Source organism: Taudactylus pleione, unplaced genomic scaffold, assembly GCF_031769625.1.
Source record: "Taudactylus pleione unplaced genomic scaffold, aTauple2 ptg000535l, whole genome shotgun sequence".
Classification (NCBI taxonomy): domain Eukaryota; kingdom Metazoa; phylum Chordata; class Amphibia; order Anura; family Myobatrachidae; genus Taudactylus; species Taudactylus pleione.
Genome location: NW_028284937.1, coordinates 10,481,326 through 10,494,001, shown reverse-complemented (window position 1 = coordinate 10,494,001; position 12,676 = coordinate 10,481,326). Strand labels below are relative to the sequence as shown.

The following is a 12,676-nucleotide window of genomic DNA, read 5'->3' as shown; positions in this document are numbered from 1 at the left end:
CCTAGAATATCGCAAAGGGCTGCTCTCCCAGTAAGAGCTGTCCTTTGCGATGCCCACCCCCCCTGGCATCCCACTCATTTCATTAGGAAGTGGGCAGGATTTGGAATTGTTGCCTAGTCCTCCGGTTTGGGGGTCCCTCAGACATTCTGGGAGAGAAGGCAAGTATGCACGAGACATAAATGTAAGCTGCATTATCACAGTAAAAATCTACTGCCATTGTAATTTGTTAGGCTGTTACCGCTGCTATCCGAAAATTAAGCTTTGCTTTGCAGAATAATACATTTACAAATAGTTCAGGAAAAGGCATTGTACTTATTTAATCCATAAACAATAGTTTGAACAACCAGTCAAAGCGAACAGAGCAATACAACAAAATCCACTGCCACTACTTGGATGAACAGTGATAAACTGCTGTGTTTGTATTTGCCAGCTGCAGAGATCACATCCAGATCTAGAAGCAACACATGATATCAGCAGAAACTGAATAAATTAACAAAATACTGTAATCAGTCCTGTTTACTGAGAAACACTTGAAGGACAGGATATTGCTAAATGTACCTAATGAAACATGAGAACATGATTGTCGGAAAAAACTACCCGTTATTCACAGTCATCCAATATTTTTCAAATTACAAAATCTATTCAGTGCTCTTTTTTATTAAATAGTTACTGTGAAACTGTTACACCTATTTACTTAAGGTGTATGTTCTACTCCACATAAAACTTTCTATCTCTAAAATGAATATTTTTTTAGGTACCATGGTTGCACACTGTTTAACATTGCAGACTAACAGTGCCTGGTCCATAGGTAGATTCTTACCAGTGTGGAGTTTGTATGTTCCCATTGTAATTAGAGATGTTCGCCAACCCCCGTGTTTTGGTTTTGGATCTGTATTTCCTCTGGTTTTGGATCTTTTTCCTTGGTGTTTTGTGTTTTGGTTCTGGATCTGTATTTTTTCCAAAAATTGATATAAACAGCTAAAAGCACATCATTTGGGCCTGATTTTGTTCCTACAGTAATAGTAACTGTAATAACAATCATTTTCAGGCATTTCCATGCATTTTTAACCACCTCACAGCTCACAATATTGATTTCACTATTTTACACCAATATAGGCCAAAAGGCTGCAGCGAGCTGGCTGGCTAAAGTAAGCAACAGAGCTGCGGCACAAACGCAAGGCAGTTTAAAAAAATATCAGACATCTATGAAACATTGCCACACAGCAGTGCCAGACAGGATGGCAGTTTAATAAACTGTAATGATGTCAGTCGACAATGCCCCAAATTGTGCAAAATGTAAAGAGGTGCAAGATGGAATTGTCCCTCCCACCCACTTTTATGTGGGAAATTAAAAAGGACATGCATAGTTTAACAAACCAAACACTTTAGCGATTAGGACTGACACTTTTGTGGCTGAACTAGTTAGTTTGTATGGGCCCCCACAAAAACATTTTTTGGAAGGACTACCTTCAATTATTAAGGAGGAGGTTGATGAAGGTGTTGGTGGTGGAGATTGCATGTGCTGGTCCAAACTGCTGGTATTATATAATTATTATCATTTTGTTAAACAAATTGCATGAACTCGCTGCAAATTACGTAACAGGGAGGAGGTGCCTAGATGGTTAACATCCATTCCCCTGCTAACTTTGGCTTTACAAATGGAACAGATGCCTTCACAACTGTTGCCAGAATTTAGATTAAAATAATTCCACACCCAAGACGTGGCTTTTCTGGCTTTCTTTTTATCATGAGCAAGAACTGCTGCCACTGGTGGCTGATATATGCAAACAACATCCTCACCATCAACATCCTCATTGGCGTTAGATAGGACACAAATCTCCCCCTCATCCTCCTTTTTCACTTCCTCCACACTATCATCCTCATTTTCTATTATATTACCATCTAATTCTAGCACAGCCGTCATGGCATGAGTGATCCGCTGTGAAACTGGGAGATAGCTGTTATACTTACTTCCTCTATCAAAGGACTGTTTAATAGTCAATTGTTTTTTTAAATTACTACTAGTAGTAATCTTCTTGGTCCCTTTCTGGGATGAAGATCCACCCCCAGCAGCAGCAGGCGTAGCACTCAAGGATCCTTCTGAGGAACCATGGATAGGAAAGGAGTCAGTCATTCTTATGAAATTGGATGCAGCACTACTTCCGATCACGAATGAGGATGTTGATGATGATGCAGGTGTTGGTGGTGATTACAGGCGCTTGGATCCAGATAGAAGGGAGCAGCTAGGTGACACTGGACTGATTGTTGTTTGTTTTTTTGTCCCCAAAGTTTCAGAATTTGAAATACCCTTTCCAATTTGATGAATGCGCTGCAAGTGACGTAACAGGGAGGTGGTTCCTAGATGGTTATGGTCCTTACCTATACTCACTGTTATATGGCAATGGTTACAAATGGCTTAACAAAGGTTGTCCGGATGTGGGTGGAAATGATTCCACGCATGAGATGTGGATTTTTGGTCCTTTGCCCAGGCATGCCAACAATGGGATTTTTCCCACCATGGGCAACAGCTGTTGCCTGATTTAAAGTTTTTGAACAAACATCCTTGGCATCAACATCCTCATCATCATTGTTGTTATCGCCAACTACATAAATATCCTCCTCATCCTCCTCGTGCAATTCCACATAAGCATCCTCGATTTCTACATCAGCATGCACTTGTGCTGCTCATCCCCACATTTGCAGATGGCACACAAATGGTATTAAAAAGGTCAGGCTCACACACTGCAACCGCAGACACACTTGGACTCTCCTTGGGGATCTGTGACTTTTTGGAGACAATTTAAATTTGTTTTTGTACCTCTTCTAGAAGCAGAAGGGCTTAAATCATCACAACTAGAATCACCAGTCATAAATAATAAAGGCCAAGGCCTTATCCTTTCCTTGCCACTTCGTGTAGTGAATGGCATATTGCCAATTTTTTGTTTCTCTATAGCTGATTAGCTTTAGATTTTTTTTCTTTAACAGGGTAAAAGATGTTTTTATTACATGGCCTGACTTAAGCCCTGGTACATCGGCCATCATAGATGACGTTGACGGCCTTGCATCTTCATCATGACTGCTGCCGGCAGCTACAAGACTGGTATGTGGATCCTGCTCTCCTGTCATGTGGCTGTCCTCCATACTCACTGCGGTCTTACAGCAGTGTCAACAAGCAATTATAGGGCAGCTAAATTGCGGCTAATGCACACAACCAACCACACACACAAAGAATTGTTTTTATTTTTTTCACACTGGGGGGAGAAGCACCCCTGAAAGAGGCAGCACCCCATGATAAATGAGACACAGGCAGCACAGCACCCCTACGCACTTACGCTGCTGATAAGTGTGGCTAACAAGCACACACAAAAAATAGTTTTTTATTTTTTTCACACTGGGGGTAAAGATTTATTTTTTTCACACTGGGGGGGAAGCACCCCTGAACAAGGCAGCAGCCCCTTGATAAATTACACAGGCAACACCCCTAGTGCAGCTACATTGCGGTTAAGTGCGGATTGTTAACATGCACTCACACAGGAGGAAAAAATATAAAAAATTTTGGGGGGCACTTGGGGGGGACCCCTGAATTAGGCAGCAGCCCTTTGACAGATGACACAGGCAGCACACCTGCGCACCTATGTTGCAGATAAAAGTGTGGCTAACGCACAAACAGAAATTAAAAAAAATATATATTTTTTTCACACTGGGGATGAAGAGCACCCCCGATGGACAGAGCACCCCTGGACAACACCGCAGAACAGCCAGCTAGCCCCTATGGACTACAGCCAGCCAGCCCCTATGGACAGGACAACAGCCAGCCAGTCCGGCCTATATGGATTATGGACAACCTCACAACAGCCAGCCTCTATATGGACAACAGCCAGCCCCTATGGACATTAAGCAGCCAGCCCCTGAGTGACAACACAACTGTAGCCAGTTCCTATGCACAGTAGCACAGCACAGCTCCTAGCTCCCTCCCTCTTCACTCTCCACAGCCGGAATGAAAAATGGCAGCAATCGCGGGACCTTTTATACAATCCAAAACCCATGAGAATCAGACAGCGGGATGATGAAGTTTTGCCTCATTTTGAGATCCGAGTCAGGCGGGAAAATCCGAGCCGGCTCGGATCTGACTCTGATCCCCTAAGTTCGGGTGGGTTCGGATCTCTGAGATCCGAACCTTCTAATCTCTACTATGAATATTACCTGAGAGTTTTACCGATGGTGCATTTATTTCTATTTTTGTTCTTACCCGAGTTTTGCAGAGAGGGCCTGATTCAACTTGGATTGCAGTTGCGAAGACGCATGCAGTCTGCCACTGCGATGGTATGCTAATCTGCTATCGCAAGCAAAACATTAACACTGCCCTGTCTGCTGTATACGCTCATACAATTAATTTTTACAGGGGCTGCCCTGTCTGCTGTAGCGGTATGCTCTTTCAAATAATTTTTACAGGGGCTGCCCTGTCTGCTGTAGGGGTAGGCTCAGACAAATAATTTTTACAGGGGCTGCCCTGTCTGCTGTAGGGGTACGCTCATACAACTAATTTTACAGAGGCTGCCCTGTCTGCTGTAGTGTTACACTCTTATAAATAATTTTTACGGGGAGTGCCCTGTCTGCTGTAGGGGTACACTCTTACAAATAATTTTTACAGGGGGTGTCCTGTCTGCTGTAGGGGTACGCTCTTACAAATTATTTTTACAGGGGGTGCCCTGTCTGCTATAGAGGTACGCTCTTACAAAAAATCCTTACAGGGGGTGCCCTGTCTGCTGTAGGGGTACGCTCTTACAAATAATTTTTACAAGGGCTGCCCTGTCTGCTGTATGGGGTATGCTCTTACAAATAATATTTACAGGGGGTGCCCTGTCTGCTGTAGGGGTACGCTCATACAAATAATTTTTACAGGGGCTGACCTGTCTGCTATAGGGGTACACTCTTACAAGTAATTTTTACAGGGACTGCCCTGTCTGCTGTAGGGGTACGCTCATACAAATAATTTTTACAGGGGCTGCCCTGTCTGCTGTAGGGGTACGCTCATACAAATAATTTTTATAGGGGCTGCCCTGTGGGTTGTATGCTGCCCTTCATCAAAATAATTTTTACAGAGGTTGTACGCTGCCCTTCATTAAACTAATTTTTACAGGGGCTGTCCTGTGAGTTGTTGTATGCTGCTCTTCATCAAAATAATTTTTACAGGGGCTGTCCTGGACAAAAGTCCATGAAAGATGATATTTTGCCTCTCTCTGAGACCGAAGTTTTTGGCAGGAAAAATCAGAATTTGGCAGGAAAATCCGAACTAATCCGAGCCTGCACATTCCTAGTCTCTGCTACTGTGGTAAGTCTCCTTTTGATAAGGATGAGAGCTATGGCTTCTACTGGATCGGTGGCTGAAAGAGGAATCATACATGTGTGGGGGAGAATGATCGGATCCGTGACTGTACCGTGAGGCGGATAATGTGATGGCGAGTAACTGGGTTGGGCCATCATTGCTGTGCTGGATCCATGGGGGGTTTCAGACCTATAGAAGTTATTCAACATTGCTTGTCTTTGAAAATTGTCCGGAGAAGAGTAAGATCTCTGATAGTTTGGAACAGGAGGTAAAAGTTCAGAGTATGTTGTGAAATCCCCATTGCCTTCATGCCTGCGGTCATGTGTTAATGGACTGTTTCCAGTAAAACCACCATTTCCTTGTGATGAGTAGGCTGCACTATTTGCTTCTGCGGAGCCATGGCTGCTTCCTGATCTGAATTGAATTTTCAGCGGCCTCCCAAAGAGTTTGATTCCATTTAACAAACTCATTCCATAGGGAACAGACACCTCATGTTTGAAATTGACAAAAGCAAATTGTTTCTACTTTCCATCTTTGTCCTTTGGAATTTTAATGTTAATTGCAGGACCAGCCTGCAGAAACAGCTCAAACAGGATCTCCTCGGTGGCCCTAGGATATAAGTTCCCCACGAACAGCGTCCTATCGGTCTTGGCGGCGCCCATCTCTCTCCTGAGTCCCGTCCTGTGTGCCCAGCAGCAGCAATTGATGGGTGATGCGATAAGTCACTGCACAGCGCCTTTTGGGGCCTAGTTTTTCAAACTGCCATCCTGTCTGCCACTGCAATGCCACGTGATTGTGCCACCCACTTGTGTCGCTTAGCATAGTCATCCAGCTACCTCGGTGCAACCTTTTGGCCTAAAAACAATATTGTGAGATGTGAGGTGTTCAGAATAGACCGGAAATTAGTGGAAATTAATGTTGTTGTGGTTAATAATAGCATAGGAACAAAATAAAAAAACTAATTCTGTGATTTTAGCTGTTTTTATGCTTTTTTCCAAAAAAATACAGATCCAAAACACAAAACCCGGAAGGGTGGTTTTGGCAAAACCAATCCAGATCCAAAACACGAAGAAAGATCCAGAACCAAAACACCAAACACGAAAAGTGGCCGGTGCACACCCCTAGTGAAGAGTAGCAAATGCAAGTAGGACAACACAGAAAAAAAGGCATGTGCAGGCTTCCACCACTGATAATGAAGCATTCTTTATTTGTGTCAGAAGACTGTGTACTAAAGTGTAAAATCACCCAAGCACTTTACTAGTGTTGGTTGCATGGGATGTGACTACAGTAAGCTGGGCTTGATCTGTTGTCCTGCACCATCCATCATTGTTAAAAAGGAAATCCATTCTGAACATGTGCAAATTGGATTTCCTCATGTTCCCCCCACAGTGAACTAGCAGTCTCAGGGCCCGATTCAGAGATGTACGCTATTGCAGCTGCGATTTCATACGCAAGACAGCTGTGAAAATATGCTAAAAGTAAACTTCCAAAGATCACCTGAGCATAGGGTCACCTACTGCTGCATTTATACATGCGGACGATGTCACTTACCTGTGTAAATATCATTAACATTGATGCCCATTGAGCGGCCATCTTGCCCTTGCGGCAGGTCTGAACTGCTGCAGACTCGGATTTCTAGTAGCTCCCATAACAAGATTTATAGTAGCCTCCATACTCTGGGTAAGTCTACAGACATTTATTTTTATTAATTTCCGAAATGACTTAATTGATTTCTTCCTGTTTCTGGAACTAATAATAAGATTATACCCGAAAAAGGAGTCGGTACCTTGTACCACTGATTACCCAAAGGATAAAAGCTGATCTGATCTCAGCAGTGCACATCAGTGTGTTATTTTCTTTCTGAAAGGTTTACGTTGCTGGATAAGATTTACAAACATACATACATTTATATTTTTTGGAATCATCAAAATAAAGTTTTGCCATTTTACTGCTCGGTCTCTGCTAACGCAACTGATGACAGCGATTATATAACAAAGCGCAGTGTTTGCAGCCTTACATGGAGAACTGTGTCCATTGCTCAGACAATTATACCAACTTTGAAACTCAACAGACTATTTATATGAAGAAATATGTTTGTGAGTAAGCTTTAGTTAGTAATGTCTACAAAGGAGTATTAATGAGGTTGTAGAATGTTGGCTGTCCATCTAGCTGCTTTCTGGCCAAATAATTCCTCTGTAGAGTTTCTTTAGCCTATAGTACATACTACCCATAACAGCCACTTTATCACATGAGTTTCTAACCACAACTGTCTGGATTAACACAAAATTATTATCTCCATGGATCCTGGATCAGTGACCAAGATTAATTCATTTTAAGGGCTCTATTTATTATCATTATTTTTACTAAAATAAAGTGAAAAAGGGTGTTCTCACACCCTTTTCACATTATTTTAGTTTCACCTAAAGTTACTAAAGGGCAATTGGAGTAGAATTCGTAAAATTCTACTCCAAGCTCTAATTATCACTTATCTTTAGTAATCATATCGCATTTCCCATCATTGTAATGGGATATGTGATCTGCCTGGTAGTTAATAAAAATAAATTGCGAAAAAAATACCGGGGGAAGCCCTATGATAATAATGCCACCTCCAGGGTCTCCCCCGGTTACCGGACTCCTGCTCCTCTCTAACATGCAGAGCAGAGCTCGGAGACGGCCCCAGTGAGACCACACACTGATACACTGCAAAAAAATAAAATAAATTGTAAAAAAAAAAATTAACACCTGAGTCCAGGGACCGTAGATCAGTGTTCCAGTGATGTTGTCCTCCCATCAGCTGGTCTCCCATCCTGCACTGGGACCTGGTCATCAGATGACCGGGTCCCAGTGCAGGATGGAATGTCAGCTGACTGGAGCCATGGAGGACATCACCGGAGCCCGATCACCGGAGGTAAGTGCCATTAAGTGAGGGGGGTTCGCGGGGGAGTTACGGGGGTGTTTTTCAGTAAATCCCTGTGGTATTGGCTGAATTCGCAATGCGAATTCAGTCGGTAATATAACACTACAATCTGCATTTAAAATGTGGATTGTAGTAAATAGAGCCCTTAATGTTTATTAAGTGTTTTCATACATCTTAACTTTTCAGGTCACAGATAAAACCAAGAACCAAAGCCACTAAGGGGCTGGTTTTGAGTAGCATAGTGGAGGTAATTGTGGAAAGCTGTGGGGGCCTGTTTTACTACTTTATAGTACTAATGCAGGTATCTGTTCAATGAATGTAGGGGATCGTGCGTGTGCAAGCGGAAACCAGTGCCACCCATTGATGAAACACCAGCCGCTGGGGAAAGGGGATAGCAGGAGACGGGGGGGCTTGTATATATGTCTTCCTCATCCACTAGTACCGGATGTTGACGAGACCTGACCAAAGGTGCAGAGACTAACTTGCTGGGAGGTGTTCGCCAGTGACCCCTCCAATTGGGATTTGGGCTTTGCTGCACCCGGCAAGCAGGTCAGGGCCCTTTGGTCAGGTATCCGGTACTAGTGGGAAAGAAACAAAAATACAGGAAGACACAGGAGAGGTACTGGAAGAGAATAGTAGCTCTAGTACTCAGGGAGCGTCACAGTCACAGAATAAGAACTAGTGTACTGGGATCCAGGAGCAGATATCAGTATAGAGGCATTGGGGATCCAGACGCAGATATCAGTAATAGATGTACTGGGAACCTAGACACAGATATCAGTGATAGATGCACTAAGGACCCGGATGTGGGTTAGTAAGTGAACTAGGGATCCAGATGCAGATAGAGCTTTAAACCAAAGCGCTGGTCTCTGGAACAGAGTGATATATGTAGTAGTCACAAGCAGGGAGAAACTGGAACAAACGAAAAAGTAAACTCAAGAGGAGATGTAACACACTCGGACTCAGGATGTGGGTAACTCTGAAGACACACTGGAGGATACTGTGAATGAACTCAGCACGCACCAACGTGGAGCCTGGAACGAAACCACAGCGAACCAACACTGAAGTAGTGAAGTTGTACAGGCAACTTCCTGTTACATGGAGCCCGGTTAAAATACCCAACGGTAGCAGTCCATTGGAGGACTACATCAGCTGGCAGCTAATGACACTACCACAGGACAAAGGTAGTCAGGTGATACGGACTGTCATGGCTGTGTCCATGACGACAACTGCAGGAACCAATTCACAGTGCAACCCAAGAAAGTCCTAGCGGACCCTAGGAGTAATCCTCAGTGCGTCACTCGCCGCTGCACCTGACGCCTGACTGCCCAAGGGATCAGGAGAAGATGGCACTGTGGTGAGTAACGGCCGATCCCAGGCCGCAACCTGACAATAGGTCTTCCTGAGACTGTAAAAACTAAAGAACTGATAGAATTTGTCTCAAAATGGCTACCCACTGAATTGGGCGTTGATATGTCGATACACCCTATTATTATTGAGCGAGCCCACAGATTGGGCCCTGTTAATCGTCCGGAACAGCAGAGACCCAGACAAGTTGTTATTAAGTTTCTCAACTATGCTGACAAGGCACAACTCCTGGAAGCTTATTGTAAACATCCAAATTTCAACTAATAAGGGGCAAAGTTACTAATATTTGAAGATTTCACCTATAATATCTCCATGAGATGCTGACAATTCTAACAGATCTGTAAGAAACTTTTTGAAAATGGGATTTGCTTTGCTCTTCTTTATCCAGCAAAACTTCGAATTTTGCACAATGATAAGACACGTCTTTGACTCTCCAAAGGCGGCTTCTAAATTCTTGCATACCAATATGCTAGTGTCTTCAACTGTGGTTGGAGAGGGTGATTGAGAACCATGACATAATGACTAAATCATTCACTGGGTATTCAAAATTTTTCTCTTTTGTAATATCTATATTCATCTCTGAGAGGTTAACTAGTTGCTTATGGTTTAGAGATACAGATTTAATAGTGTCACCTGAGCTTCTAATGGATCTGAAATTATCTGACAAGATAATGACCTGGTATAAAATTTCATCTATTTGATCATTTTATTTTTAGTATATATAGTTTTATTCTCATTATTTATGGATGGTGGAGGAGTAATATTATTTTCAATGATTTATGGTTTAAAATGATAAGGCAAGGTTTTTGTTTAATAGGTATGTTATATATAGAAATATATTTTGATGATTTGTGGGTATAAAAATGCACCATCATTTTGACAGTTTATGGATTGTAGGTAATGGGGATATCTGTTTGGTAGGATTACATATGACACTATTTACGGTTAATATGTTATATCATCATTTTCAAATTTGGCACAGTATACATGATTTTTCACAAGTTCTTATTTTAAAATGATGGTTATATTTAGTAATATGGTGACCAGAATTTAATGTTTGCTGATTGTATTTTATTTTTTAGATTTGGCACATTATGTACTTTTTTTCTTTTCTCACAAAAAAAACAAGGGTATGTATAATTATATGCTTATAACCCTACAGTATCTGGAATAAGGTATTTAGTTCTTACATTATATATTCAAGGTAGTAAGTGAAACAAGTTGGAATGTGATAAGATTCTAATAGTCACCAAAGTAATACAGCAAGTAAATAGGTTGCACTTTTTGAAATTAGTAAAACCACAGAAGGTCATACAGATTTATATTTATATGTTTTTTTTTTTGTTATTCTTTTTTTTCTTCCCCGACAATGCAGAAGGGAAAAGGGATTGATATATTGAATTCTGAAGGGTCTATTTACTAAGCTTTGGATGGAGATAAAGTGAAGAGATAAAGTCCCAGCCAATCAGCTCCTAACTGCCATGACACAGGCTGTGTTTGAAAAATGACAGTTGGGAGCTGGTTGGTTGGTACCTTATCTACGGTCACTTTATCTCCATCCAAGGCTTAGTAAATAGACCCCTGAGTCCCATACCAAATCATATTTTGGCTAAATGTCTAGTCTAGCTAGTAATTCATTATAGCAGGTTAGAGTTAAGCAATCTATTAAATTTGTTTCATTGAATATAGAGGGCCTCAATACTCCAATTAAAAGAAAAAAAATCACACAACAGCTAAAACGATGTAGACCAGACATAGTACTTCTTCAAGAGACACATTGGAAAGTCAGAGATAAAAATGTGTTACTGGGAGTTTGGATTAGGGACTTTGTTGCAGCTTCATATACCATAAAGACAAGGGGAGTGCTTGTCTTGTTCTGTAGATTCATAAATTATGAAATTGCAATGGGGGGATAGCCGCGCTATTTACACAGGGAGAAGAACAGTGCCTCTAAGGTGTATCACTAGGGCTGCCACAGATCAGTGTGATCCCTTCCAAGATCACAGAAAAAGCAGATATGTAAATATGATCTTATAGGGCGCACCTGGTTGGCCTATATATGCTTAATCAAAGAGTCTAATGGTTAAAAGAGGTATGTGCACTTTTGAGAATGGAGATAATATTGAGTGAATAGATATAAAAACAAAATATTTAATAACAATATAAAATGTGACAAGTAGGAACAACATGTGTCAAATAGAAATTGTTAGGAAAGGTTACAAGCATAAATACATACATAAAGTGACAATAGATGATGATAATATACACAAATAGGTATAAACAATGTCTCTTGATGTAGGTATAAAAAGGTGGTTTTGCCTAGAATGAGGGGGTGGGGGGGGTTGGTCCAATCCTGTTTCTCCCTTCACAATATCAGTGCTCCATGATAAAATTCATATTGGTGAAGAAAATATAATTTGATTGAGTCTAATGAGGTATTGAAATAATGTTTCTGAGTAGTCAATGGAAAAGCTCCGTGGCTTATAAGGTTTGCAGTGGTGATGTGATCAATACTGGATGATATAAATCTAGAAAAATTGTATAATACCAGCGCTCAATACTAAACAGTGGTGGATGTATTTGACTCAACGGACAGCAGCCTGCACAAAATAAAGGTATCCCAAAACCTTACAATTGATCAATACATATACAAACATGCGGCGCTCATCTGTTAATATTGTATATAAATATAAATATGATTTAGACGTTAATATATATATGAGTCGAAATGCTATTAATTAATCCTGTATAAATCTTGTAATGAAATTCAGTCTCATGTACCAAACAACTCCATTGACTCTAATCCTATTGTGAGTCCCACAGCAATCCAATTAAGAAAAAAAGTCTCGTAGTATAAGAGAGTCTAGTATAATAATAATACCAGAAGTCACTGTGGTTAATCAATGTCCTTATATAAATCCCAAGATTGAAAAACTCCTGCCACACTGTTCTTTCAAAGTATTTGTCCACAGGGTCCACCTTAAATACTCCTCCACAGCTCCACTCCAAAAATCAGCACCTTCAGTAGTAAGGATAGGAACAGTATCACTTTCTTATAGACACAA

The 12,676-nt window shown here is 41.3% G+C and overlaps 1 pseudogene; it reads right to left on the bottom strand.

The window, feature by feature from the left end:
- Positions 1–347: 347 nt before the first annotated feature.
- On the bottom strand, positions 348–5,988 carry LOC148501107 (RNA-binding protein 7-like; annotated as a pseudogene).
- Between the last annotated feature and the right edge of the window lie 6,688 nt (positions 5,989–12,676).